This window comes from Piliocolobus tephrosceles, chromosome 5 (assembly GCF_002776525.5).
Source record: "Piliocolobus tephrosceles isolate RC106 chromosome 5, ASM277652v3, whole genome shotgun sequence".
Classification (NCBI taxonomy): Eukaryota; Metazoa; Chordata; class Mammalia; order Primates; family Cercopithecidae; genus Piliocolobus; species Piliocolobus tephrosceles.
Genome location: NC_045438.1, coordinates 1167219 through 1168194, shown reverse-complemented (window position 1 = coordinate 1168194; position 976 = coordinate 1167219). Strand labels below are relative to the sequence as shown.

Below are 976 nucleotides of genomic sequence, written 5' to 3'. Positions count from 1 at the left end.
AGATGGTACATGAGTAGTTAGTATAGTGTCTGCCAAAGAATGGTTATTCAGTAACAGCTATTTTGCTCCACTCCCCATCCACTTTTTCAAACGATTTTAAAATGACCTCTTTTACTACTGACATTGAATATGCTGCCTATATCTGATTTCCATTGTGGTGCCTTTTCTTCTTTATGACAGCACTCCTTTTATAGTCCATCAAATCTTCTTTAGTTTCTAGCCAAGTGGTAAAACATTTTTATTAAAAGTGCTCACTTCGGCAGCATATATACTAAAATTGGAATGATACAGAGAAGAGTAGCATGGCTCTTGCACAAGGAAGTCATGCAAGTTTGTGAAGTATTCCATTTTAAATAAATAAAAAAGTAATAAAAATAAATAAAAAGGAGGACAGTGTACAGGACTCCCATTTTATTCACTAATTTTGTCACTGATCATGGCATCTTCAGTGAACATGCATTTGAAGATAAATGGAATTCATACTGATTCTGGTCATAATTACATTCTTTATCACCTTAATGGTCATTGATAGTGATAGTATTGGGGTGTGGGGCCTTTTTTTGAGACAAGGGTCTCACTCTGTTGCCCAGGTTACAGTGCAACGGTAAGATCACAGCTCACTGCAGCCGTGACTCCCAGGCTCAAGTGATCCTCCCACCTTAGCCTCCCAAAGAGCTAGGACCACGGGCATCCACCACCGACCGAGCTAATTTTTTATTTTTTGTAGAAATAGGATCTCACTATGCTACCCAGACTGGCCTTGAACTCCTGAGCTCAAGTGATCCTCCTGCCTGGTTTCCCTAATTGCTAGGATTACAGGCATGAGCCACCACACCTGGCCAGTGGGGGGCATTTAATACACTGAAATTTCATTTGAAATTTTGTGATTTAAAGGTTTATCTTTACTAATTCAGAACAATATAAAAATATACAGACTAATAACATGGAAAGTAATTTGAAATTTAACAAATTGAGA

At 38.0% G+C, this 976-nt stretch overlaps 1 non-coding gene across 1 annotated transcript; it reads left to right on the top strand.

Annotated features, from left to right (window-relative positions):
• Positions 1–247: 247 nt before the first annotated feature.
• On the top strand, positions 248–354 carry LOC111528006. Its single transcript, XR_002726838.1, has one exon. It is a non-coding gene; the product is annotated as a U6 spliceosomal RNA (small nuclear RNA).
• Positions 355–976: the final 622 nt, after the last annotated feature.